This window comes from Euprymna scolopes, chromosome 29 (assembly GCF_053919585.1).
Source record: "Euprymna scolopes isolate OS-2025 chromosome 29, ASM5391958v1, whole genome shotgun sequence".
Taxonomy (NCBI): domain Eukaryota; kingdom Metazoa; phylum Mollusca; class Cephalopoda; order Sepiida; family Sepiolidae; genus Euprymna; species Euprymna scolopes.
This window is the reverse complement of record NC_136510.1, coordinates 82,790,159-82,802,488: the sequence shown is the minus strand read 5'-3', so window position 1 is coordinate 82,802,488 and position 12,330 is coordinate 82,790,159.

Sequence of the window (12,330 nt, the reverse complement as noted above, 5' to 3'; positions counted from 1 at the left end):
AATAAATGCGGGCCTGAAATTTTTTCCTCAGACAGAAACAACATGGCTGACGAGAGCCTAACATCATTTACGTTTTACCATTTTCTGGTCCCCTTTATGTTGGGCTTGAAACCGACGGTACTAATGTTTTTCTGTACTTCTGTACTATTAAATAAATAAATATTAAGCTCTTATAAAAAAAAGTTTTTCTTTGTAATCGAGCACTTTGTTGGAATTCTTTTCCTCCAAAACAGTAAACAAACACACACACACACACATATATATATATATATATATATATATATATATATATATATATATATAATTTAGTAATTTAAATTTTATGATGTGCAATGGTTAAATTTCAATCTAAAATTTTTATTAAATGCAAGACAAAGAATACATTTCAATAAGTATACCTCCTTAATCTTCGATGTTTACTCATCTCCTCAGAGGGTTGGCGGAATAGCAAATATTATAAATGGTTTATACCAAATTTGCTAAATGAAAAAAAAAAAACAACATAGAAAACCATAATTGAAAGTTTTTAACGTGTTTAAATCATAGAGTAAGGTAACATATATTGTTTCAAAATGAAAAGGATATTCAATTTCATATCCGAATTGTATTTACTCTATCCGGTATATTGAGCAATTTTTATGTAGCTGGGATTGTCTTTGTAAAATATTACATCCGATAATATTTTGTAAGACCGATAATCACTGGATTTCCATACCGGTAGATTTATGCATTACATTATTCTGAAGTGAAATATATATATATATATATATATATATATATATATATATATATATAAGTGTGTGTGTGCGTGCGCACACGCGTGTGTGCAAGAAGTTGTCTGCAAATCTAACATGTAAAAAAGAAATATTTGCTCTCGAAATGTTAGCATCCTTTAGAAGGCCAATTCCGTAAGTAATCCTAAAGAATTCTAGCTTGAACGATATCGAGAAAACGAATGCCAACAAAAACCACCTGATGCATATGAAAATGAATTAATGATGCTTAACCACATCGGAACTTGAGAATGTTGCATAATCTTGAATCTGTGCTTAGGGCGACGGCAAATAAAAAAAAATATCTACATTGACTCGTTTCCTGACGGTCGATAACCTAAGGTCGTTCACCTCGTATTTATCTATGAGTTTGTTTGTGACTAATATCGTGACAAAAGTTAATGATTTTCTGAGAAAAAAGAGAAAAAAGATCTTAGTTATACAAACTAACTCAAAGCACTGATATACTTTTTTTTATTCTTTTGCGTTGTTATCAAAGTAAGCAATTGAGATGCATCATATGAAGCCATTAAACTCAAACTTATTTTCTGACGTCATTGAAAAATAAAAACTGTATTTTTTACTTAAGATGCAGAGACTTGTTTTAAATCAAAAGACTATCATTATTTTTTCCACAATGTTCAGATGAAAGTACTTAGTGGTTAAAGAATGGACGGATTTTTTTTGGGGGGAGGGGCTTAATTTATCTTTATAAAAATACGCCTTTTTTGTAATGCTTGGTATATATTTGAAGGTATATTCTTTAAATTATATTGTTGGGGATGTTTTTGGAAATTGTTTTTAGTTTTGTGAAAGTTAGTTTGTTTATCATGGTCATAAATCATTTTTAAAATGCTCAAGTTGTCCAAGCCACGGTGCTCTTTTTTGGCTCTAAAATACGAAATAGTTTGGGTTGTTTTCATACCATTTTAATAAAAAAACGTCTTCAATTTCATTTTTCGCTATAATTCAGCATATTTTCATCATTAGAAAGATTAAGTAATTTCAGTTTTTATGATGGATATTTTCTTAAAATATATGTTAACGTTAATCTTTTCTATATTTACCAATTACGATCCAACGTTTGAAAGTGCACAACTGTAAAGGAAGCATGTATTTGTTTCAAGTTGAAAAATATTCAAAAGATTAGAATCATTGAATTCCAACAACGGTCGTTGATAGTGCTCAATCACTGGGCAAAACAGTAAAGGAAATGACAAACTCTAAGCACATCTTTGTCAAAGCAGATAAAACCCATAACTTCTATTAACTGGAAAAACATGAATATAAAGAATTACTTAAAGAAAACATTACAATCAACTATAAAACACAGTGCACACACACAAACACACAAATATATATATATATAACAAACTAAAAGTTAAAATAAATACTATTTGATAAGCTAAAAATTATAATTTGCTCTCTGATTGAGCACTATCAACAACCCTTATTAGAATTCAATGATTTTAATCTTTTGCATATTTTTCAGCCTAGAACAAATAGACCCACACACGCAATTTAAAAACATCATCTTTCATCTAGCAATTAATGATATAGATATATAATTTTCAATGATTTTTTGTTAAAGTGCAACAGAATGTACATTGCATAAAATAAATCCAAGGTATTCTTTTTATTCCATTAAAATTAAAATTTTTATACCTTACTTTGTAAAATTTACAAAAGTGCACTTTGAAGATAAAAAAATTTCAAATTGAATCTTATACCTTTATTTTTAAAGCCTATTGTAAAAACATTTAGTTTAATAATTTTCATGCCTTGGATGGAATGCTTTTCTAATTATATATATATATATATATATATCTGACTCGATTAGCGGAGACCGTATATATATATATATATATATATATATATATATAGTATGTTTTTACTATAATAATTAAATACCTACAGACACTAGTGTTTCATCCTTTCGGGAATCTTCAGTGCAGGGTGTCACGATTAACACCAGTCGAACGATTCGAACCTCGGAACACGAGACATCTCTGACTCGATTAGCGGTGTTCCAGGGTTCGAATCGTTCGATTGGTGTTAATCGTGACACCCTGCACTGAAGATTCCCGAAAGGATGAAACACTAGTGTCTGTAGGTATTTAATTATTATAGTAAAAAAATAATTATGACAGCCCCTTTAAGAAATTCGTTTCTTATCGTTGAGCACTTTCAGTTGAATTAAAGTCGGTCAATTTAGCTCTTATGCATAGATCATCGTATAACGATTAGATCACTGTCTGACTGACGTAAATGAACATTTAAAATTAAGATGTTTAAAAATTCAACGTTATCCTTCGCGGTTAATCGTAGCTGAATGGATACGGTCTCCGCTAATCGAGCCAGAGATGTCTCGTGTTGCGGGGTTCGAATCGTTCGACTGGTGTTAATCGTGACACCCTGCACTGAAGATTCCCGAAAGGATGAAACACTAGTGTCTGTAGGTATTTAATTATTATAGTAAAAAAATAATTATATATATATATATATATATATATATATATATACGTGTGTGTGTACACGCATAAATATATATGTAGTCTTAATACTGGCAGATAGATCTAAGCTTACGTGGGATTGAATGAGGATATATTATTTCACACTCTTATATTTTTATTGTGAACGAAATAGGTGAAATCACCCATGTTTCAATCAAACTGATTGATTGTCTGCTCTAGTCGTGGATCCATCGCGGTGCACCGGAAGATACTTCCCCGCAGTTACTATGCTTACAGTACATTGTAGTGTACATTGCTTTGTAGAGAATATACTGTTGACTTTATAAAATTATATTGCTTGAATCAAGGTTTAAAATGCAAAAGTCAAATATCCTAATTCAGTTGTGCTCTAAACAGAAACATTTATTTCGAACGCACACTTTGCCATATAAAAAAACTGTTAATTTCATATGCCTGGCCTTACTGCTTGTGCAGTAATAAAACTTCTCAAATGCACTTATAATGTTAGGCTGTGTAAGGTAATCACTACTAACATCCGCACAAAATTACGCACTTAAAACAACTTCATCAAAGCTAAGATCAATTAAACAAGAAAAAAAACTCATATAAACTCTGTAAATAAGAGAACGTGCCGTAGACAATATGATATGTGAATGCAGCAAATTAGCTTCTTAATGAATATAAAAACAGGCACGACAAGGTCGTTAAGATAGTACATTACTTCGTAAACAACTGAACTTTGGACACCCAGATAAATATTATTTTAATTTGAATTCATTATTGAGATGAGTATTATTTATATTATTTTTTTTATTGCGGACTATTATTCTCATCTTTATTAGTTGTTGTTTCACGACGTTTCGGACAACTATTCCTCTGGCCTTCGTCAGGTGGTAACCGCGACGGATAGGAACTTCGAATCTCCTAACTGCATTCTCAGCAATTACTGTCACCCGGAGTTGTTGTCGTCTCACCAGGTTTTGGCCAAGTAAGCCCCTGGCCGGCTTTGGGTAGGATTGAAACCGCTATCTTCAGACAATGAAATGACAGAGACGTTGAATTTCTACGGTTCCAGTTGAACATTGTCTGAATATAGCAATAAATAAATTAATACCCAGACACATAGTAAACTTTAATCGTAATAGTAATACTTGCAAACGAAAATTATAGAAACCTTTGGCATATGAATGTATAAACAAATAAACTGATCCAAGCAAGTTGACCGGATATAATAATGCCTTACAAGTAGGAAACAATTTAGATTTCGCCGTCCCAGCAGCCGATACGGTGAATAACAAGGAAGCAGAAAGACGGAGCAAATATACCGAACTTGATAAAAAATTCATAAGAGTAGGAAATATAAAAAAAAGTCAAGATAACATTAATTACCGTACGGCCATTAGGAAAAAAAACATGAGTAAAAGAATTGGAGTTATTGGAATCAGAGTAATGACGGAGAAACATATGGATAGAAATCATGAAAATACTTGAAATCTTAAGGAAAACCCTAGAGTGCAGAAATCAAGCTACATCTACTCCGAACACAAACTAGTTACTGGAACGTGGTAGTAAGGAATGACACTAAAAAAGAAAGACGACGGTCATAGGGAAGAAAGACAACTGAAACTACAAAATACTATAGCTTCCCCTGAAAATTATTGGCGTCTACATCGGATGGCAACACACAGCAAAGTTGCGAAGGGTCAGAAGAAGGAAAAGCATTAGCCAGACTTCAACTGGAATAGTGCGGAAACTGACTCAGGACTTAGAACAACAACGTCCGATGCCAGCGACAAATCAATGGCAAGTGGTTATTGAGATAACGTTGAGACATTTGCACTGGTTATTGGGAGAGATAGAGAAAACTAGAAATCTAGAAAGACGTGTTGTCATCCAGGCTTCAGGAAACACAAAAGATCATTGTTAATAAGCAATTGCTGGTGATGGTCTGTGGGAGAACTACTAGTGAGTAAATAAGGTTAATAATTATTCTAATAAAATAATAATTAATAATAACAACAATAATAAGAAAAAAAGGGAGAAAAGTCGATTGAAAAATAATGCATGAACTATTTAGTAGAGATCAATTGTCAAAATGTGACGTGAAGGTTGGGACAGAACCCCTTACATGTGCCGCGGGTACAAGCGCTCGAAATTTTCGTTATTTTTTCAATTGTCCTCCGGACGACTTGATACTACTCCTAGCGTATCAATTACGACTGGGATTATTTGTGTTTAAACCCTGTGTATACGCCTTATCTCCAAGGCCAAGTTTCTGTCCCAGTGTACTAAGAAGTCTACAATTGGCCAGTGTTATGAGACCTTGCCAATGACGACCAAATCCGGACGATTATGTTCCAATCGCTTGGTCGTTATTACAGCTTTGTCCCACCACTCTACATTGCCATCCTCACTTGTTCTCACTTTATCAGGCACACCCTCAATTAACTTTCCAGCACACTTCACCCCAACTTTCTTATAGAACTCCCAATATATATGGAGTCCCGTGCGATCGTGTCTTTTGCGGTACATTCTCTGGGTCGATCCAGTACACCTGCTGCAAGGTGCGCAATTGACTCTGAGGCCTTACATCAAATCCGGCATTCTGCAGCAACATCTTCTCCTAGAACCACAATAATAATAATAATAATAATAATAGTAATAATAATAATAATAATAATAATAATAATAATAATAATAATAGGAATGGCAAAAATACAACAACTAACGATAGTGAAAATAGTTGAAATATTAAGGAAACCCTTGAATGCGGAAAATAATACAAGAATAAAATATAATGAAAAAGCATTACAGGGAATGAAGACCACAGAAGCTGCATATCTATAAGTTCTACATCCCCATCACACATCCCATCCCATTGTCTCATCACCGTTCCTCACCAAAGTGATACCAAAGAGCAGAGAAGGACCAAGGAGGATGGAAAGACCGAGGAGAGAGCACTGACCAGACCTCCACTGGACAAACACGTAGAGAACTGGAACCATGGGAAGGCTGAGTGCCACTCAAATTCCAGTATAGACCAATGGCTGCTGCCAGCGAGAAATCAATGGCTGTTGCGATGACGCAAATTTATTTTCAAATCCTATAGAAGGAGGTGGAGATAGTTGAACGTCTGGGGAGGCTTGTTATCACTCAGCTTTCAGATAACACCACAGGTTTCCAATCTTTGGTGACCTGTGTGAAAGCTCAATGTGAGTCAATAATAACAATAATCCCCCTTACCACATCACTGCCCCCTCAAAATAGTGAGATAAAACAGCCAAGTAGAGTCAAGGAGGAAGGAAAGACCGAGGAGAGAGCACTGACCAGATCTCCGTGATCACAGTGAAGTGTGAAGAGAACTGAGACTTTGAAGAGGCTTATTTCCACTCAAGTTCTAGAAGACCAATAGCCGCTGCCAACGAGAAATCAATGGCAAACAGCTGTTGTGATAACGCAAATTTATTTGCAAATGTCGAAAAAGGTGGAGACTACTGGAAATCTGGGGAGACTTGTTGTCACTCAGCTTCCAGGGTACCATTCAGGATTTTTTTTCAAGGGGAGATCCTTGATAACCTGTGTGAAAGTTCATTGTGAACCAATAATAATGATAGAGAGAAAATAGGAAAAGAATATCTCAGAAGGACCAGACAACTATTCGAAACAAAACTAGATAGTCGAAACATAATTAAAAGAAATAAACACGTGGGTACTGTCACTAATAAGATACTCTGGACTGTTTATAAGCTAGACTAAAGAGAGGAACTAAGGAATATCGATCAGAAGACCAGGAAACTCATGACAATGCAAAATGCACTACACCCGAAAGATGATACTTACCGACTATATGTAAAAAGGAAAGACAGAGGAAGAAGGCTGGTCTATAGAGAAGACTGTATAAAAAAAATAATATGAAAAATACGTAATGAAAAACACGGAAAGGATAATTACTGAAGCAACGTACAACGAAGAAACAAACAAGATAGAAAAAGAAAAGAGCAATAAAGCAAGGAAAAAATGGGAAGAGAAACAGCTACATAGACGATTATTACGACTGACAAAAGAAGAGATAAACGAAAACAACTGGAAATAGCTACAATAAGGGCACATAAACAGGGAAACTGAATCACTAATAACAGCTGCTCAAGATAACTCAATTAGAACTAACCACATCCAAGCAAACATCGAAAAAAACACAAGGAAACAGCAAATACAAACTCTGCGAATTAAGAGACGAAACAATAAACTACGTAATAAGTAAATGCAGCAAACTAGCCCAAAAAGCATATAAAAATAGACACGGTCAAGTGGGGAACATAGTACATTTACAATTATTGCAAGCAAATGCATCTTGAAAACACAGAAAGATGGTGCCAAACACAATCCGACAGCAATACTGGAAAATAAGTCACAAGATTCTATGGGGCATAGATATACAAACGAATAAACCAATCCCAGCAATAAGACCGGGGGACATAAGTAGGAAAAATCTTGCCAGATTTTAGATTTTGTCGTTCTAGCAGACCACAGAGTGAAGATCAGGGAGACAGAAAAGAGAGAGAGAGAGAGAGAGAGAGAGAGAGAGAGAGAGAGAGAGATAAAGCAGAACTAACGAGAGACCTGAAAGGAATCTGGGAAATGAAGAAAGTAAAGATACCACCACTAAAAGTAAGAGCGCTAGGAACGATACTGAAAAACTTTGAAAAAAGAATAGGAGAGATTGCAATCAGAGGAATTGCTGGGAAGATACAACGAGTTTCAATAATAGAAACTGCAAAAATATCAAGGAAAATCCTTGAATGTGGAAACTAACACTACACATAAACTACATACAAACTGGACACAGAAACGTTTACAGATGAAATCCACAAAAGAACATCACATGGAATCATGAAACAGTATAATTGAAAATGGCCACCCCCTTTTTTTCTGTGGGTGAACGGGCAGCACACCAAATAATGAGGGTCAAAGAGAATTGAATAGCCGAGGAGATAAAGCACTAGCCAGACCGCCGCTGGATGAATGCAAAGAGGATTGGGACTTTGAGGAGGCTTATTGCCACCCACATTCCAGTGAAGACTAATGGTCGCCGCCAACGACAAATCAATGGTAAGCGGCTGTTGCGATAACGCAAATACTTTGGCAAAGGTTATCGAAAGAGGTGGAGAGTACTGGAAATCTGGTGAAACTTGTTGTCACTCAGACTCAAGGGAACACCACAAGTTGTTCTCAAAGAGCCATCTTTGATGATGGCTTGTGTGACTACTCCTTGTGAGTAATTGCTACTACTACTACTACTACTACTACTACTACTACTACTAAGTATAATAACAATAATAATATATACTATTTTAGATACAAAATAAATAAAATAAAACGAAGTATAGAATAAAATGATGAAATATTAAAACAATTCGAAGTAAGATAAAAAACGATCGGAGTTATGACAGCTAGTAAACAAGAAACGCTTGTCTATGACTAACTTTTATGTACATAAAAAAGTACAAACGCCCCAGACTCATACACTTATGGCACATCTATGCAAATTTAGTTTTATTATGTACATGTATGACTAACATCAAATTATCTAGGGTTTTGTATATTTATCGATCAGCGTTTATTCCTCGATGCAAGTGTATTGATCTCCTGTTATCGATTTCCTTTGATGGAGAGAGCCTCTGCTGCCTAGCGGATTTGTTTGAAACTCACGTGAACCTATCTTTTTAGCCAACTTGTAAAATTCGATAAGATTTATCCCCGGATAGTACATCGACCGAACTCTATATGCGTTTATATCGAATACTGTCTCCCAATCACACACACACCGTTATCGATATGCTTTTGATATCCATCAATAACGCAAACGGTCAGATATACAATTTAGCTATGTATATAATGATTGGAAAATTGCTAAAATGCACATATCTAGTTCACTTTATGTTTGTGTAAAATATATAACAGTTTCATAAACACCGAGTAAGTAAAGTTTCTGTAGTTTGTGTCAGTTTCCACTTGAATAGATAAAGTTTGTTCTGTTTTATTTACTATTCGAATAAGTAAATCTTCACTTGTCACCCCTTGTAATAATTTTTATTTGAATAAATCAAGCTTGAGTTGTCTCCACTTCTGATCATAAGTACAGACAACACGAATTCAAACCAATACAATGAGGACAAGCTACTGCTGTGGCCTTTGATATATCCAAGGCCTTTTACAAAGTCTGGCATAAAGGGCTGCTAATGAAAATTAAATCATACTGGACGTTTACTAAATATAATTAGATCCTTCTTAGACAATAGAAATATACAGGTTGTCATTGATGGACGTACATCCAAGCAGCATTACATTAATGCGGGATCAGGGGTCGATCCTTGAATCATTATTATTCCTGATATTCATAAACGACCTCCCTGATAATATTGTGTCCGAGATGGATATATTTGCTGATTATACAACGCTCTATAATATGCATGAGGGAAGAACAGATGTACATAAAACTAAGAAAATGGCAGAATTGTTAGAAAATGACCTCTAGACTATAGAGGAATGGGGACGCAAATGGATGGTAACATTTAATGCTCGTAAAACTAAGTCGCTCTTCTGTAAAAATTACAAGACGCCTCTCAACCCCCTATATCCATGACAAATAGAACCCTACCTCAGAATTCTACCTTATAACTCCTCGATCTAACATTTGGGGGTAATATGAACTGGAACAAATACATAGAGGACATTGCAAAAACTGCTGCAAAGAAAGTGGGTTTCCTCTATCGAGCTAGACGACTACTTACGCCTGAGAGGATCCTGTACCTTTAGAATGCCACCATTCGCACATGCATGGAGTATTGTTGCCGCATCTGGGCTGGTGCATCTACCACTAGTCTCCCCATCTTAGATCAAGTTTAAAAAAGTTATCAATCTAATCGGTCTCACTTTATCAACTAAGCTCTAGACCATGCCTCATCGCGTCAATGTTACATCACTGTGTCTGTTTTACAAATATTTTAATGGAATGTGTTTTGATGAACTTGTTTCCCTTGTACCCCCTCGACGAACATATCCCCGACAAACCCTCTTCGAAATAAGATCTCACCCCTTCACTGTTGTTGTCCCTAAATGTCAGAAAATTTTATATTCTAATAGTTTCTTCCCTCGAACAGCTAGAAGGAGTTGTCTCCCTCTACAATCACTACTACTAGGATATTGTAACAATTAATGAATTAGATGTAAGAAATCTACTACAGGTCGATTTTTATGAAGAGATACAACTTATCGCTAATTCGTAATTCCCAATACAGCCCATCAAAAGCCCAACCGGTATGACAATGGAAATAGTGAGGGACCATCATGAATGTCTACTCCAACAAACCTCAAATACAAAGATTGCTGAAAACCTTAGAGGTATCATACTGGAAAATACTGCCGAGGTTTATGATGAACCAGCAGCACAGATTACAAGAAAAAAGAAAGAAAGAAATGCACGGAAATCGAGATGGATACAATAACACAAGGATGGGAGCAACATAAAAGAGTGGGGAAGTTTCTGGAGAAGTTAAACCAGGAGTACATGGGCAGGGATGTTTCACTTCAATGGCTGAAGGGCCGGAGACTTCAATTTGATAAAGAAAAGCTCATTGTAGCCAGTCAAGATCAGGACTTTCTCACAAATGGATTAAAAAAAACTGGTTGGTCTACAGGCAAATGGTCAATGCAGGTTTTGCCACTCATCGATTGAGAGCCCATGCTACCTAAAATATGGATGTCCAATTTTATTGGCAGATGGTGTTTACACTGCCCACTACAACAAAGTATGTAAATCCCTGCAATGGAAGATCTGTGGAAAGATGCAACTTGACAGATCGACGAACATCTGGGAACATGAACCACCAATAACATCAAACAGAAAAGTGATCGTGTTCTATGACAAAGACATACAGATGAGAAGATATATAAAAGCCAGGACCATCAAGCCAGACAGTGTAATATGAAACAAGCCAAGTAAACTGCGCTCATTTTCGATGTCACAATCCCAAATGATTTCGGCCTTAATTGAGCTGAACAGGAAGACAACAAACTATCAAGACGTAAAGATCTGTAAAAGACATGGTCTTTGAAAGAAATACACATTGTGATATGAGCAACTGGCTTAATAAAAATAATCTTCAGAAATACTAAGAAGCAATCCTTGGAAGACCAAGCTATAACAAAATACAAATAGCAGTCATGTAAAGTGAACAGCGTTTATTCTCGGATATAAATCGTAACGGAATCAAGTGTTAGCTCAAGCAGGAGTTAGCTCCCTTGATCTCTTAAACTTAACTAAAGTTTAAAAAAAAAGAAACGGAAGTCATATGGCGCCAGTAGTTCTTAATTCCTCCTATCTTTTATTGGACACATTTTTATATTGGATTACACTTCGAGATCGATCGATATTTCAGAATTTTATCCATGGACATAAAACTAAGCGTCTAAAGATTGGGCATAACTTCTAAGGGATATCAACGCTTCTGTTCCTGAGAAATCATTGCTTGGCGCTTTTTCGTTATAATCGCGAAATTCGAAAATCTAAATAAGTAATTTCAAGTAGAACTAATTAAATCAACTTAATTATCATGTCGAGTTTAGTAGCATATCTAAACGTTACGAGAAACAATATGATGCACAATTATTTAATAATTAAAATAGTTTTCGAAATAAATTTCACGCGTACACATAGATACACAATATGAAGTCAGAACAAGTAATTGTATTTCATCTTGTTACAATTAATGGCGGGTGTCACTCATTCATGAAGCGTCAAAGTACATGTTTTATGTTTTTGTTTGTGTTATTCCGTCGGTTATTTTACCAACTGAGCTGGAGGTCAACTGCACTCGGGCTGCCCACTTCATACAGAGGTCCAGTCCACTAGGCGATTGATATTGGGACTAGGGTAGCCTGGTGTTGGTGATTGGTCGGGTATCTTTTCCAGCCATCTGGAATACAGTTCAATGTTCTTGTACCACTGTAGGTGAAGCTGTAGTGGATGATGGATTTGATCCGCTGTGAGGTCCCAGGTGTGTTTTTATATAGCACAACCTCTG